Source organism: Penaeus monodon, chromosome 20 (assembly GCF_015228065.2).
Source record: "Penaeus monodon isolate SGIC_2016 chromosome 20, NSTDA_Pmon_1, whole genome shotgun sequence".
NCBI classification, from domain to species: Eukaryota; Metazoa; Arthropoda; class Malacostraca; order Decapoda; family Penaeidae; genus Penaeus; species Penaeus monodon.
In genome coordinates, this window is record NC_051405.1 from 37936714 (window position 1) to 37937504 (window position 791).

Here is a 791-nt window from a genome sequence, read left to right on the forward strand (position 1 = left end):
AACACCTCTGTCAAATAGTCGATCCCAATGCTGCCTAAGAATTTTCATGCTTCTACTGCTTTTCCGTGCATCATCTTTCGCAATGCTTTTACCATTTCCTCGTCCGTGATCATATGCACTTGTATATCTCCTCTCGGTTGCACTGATCTCTCTGTTGTCTCATTTTCCATATTCATGAGCTGTTCGAACTAAGATCTTCATATCTTTATCTCGCCGTCCTCTGTCTATATTTGACCCTCACTATCTTTCTTCAACATTTAAACTGTTTCATCGCACCGATTGAAATCACGATCTATCTTCGCCTCCTTTTTCCTAGTTATCGCTTCTTGAACTTCTGCATTCTGCCAACAAGTTTCTTCCTTCTCTCCAGCCTCTCAAGATCTCTCATCCTCTACCTCCTTTGCCGTTGTCCTCGCTGTCGAACTCAACACCTGCCAAGCTGTTTCCTTGTTTGTTTTTAATTCCTCTTTCACTTTTTTTTTTACAAATTCTTTCTGAGTTCCATCTCGTTCAGCTTCCACCTGCGTGTCTCCTTCATTCTCTTTTTGTCGATGCTTTCAAGTTTCCATACCACCTGTTTATGTTGTTTTGTAACCCCTTTCTGTGGTATCTTACAATCTATGACTATCCTCATTTCTCTACTACATAAAAAAAAATCTATCTGGGAGTGTAGTCTGTCAATGGTGTAAGTTGTGCATCTTGTTAGCCTTTTCTTGAAGGTGTTGGTAATCGATTGTTGATGTGCAGTAGCAAAGTCTGCTACCCTGTTACCAGATTCGTAACCATCCGCA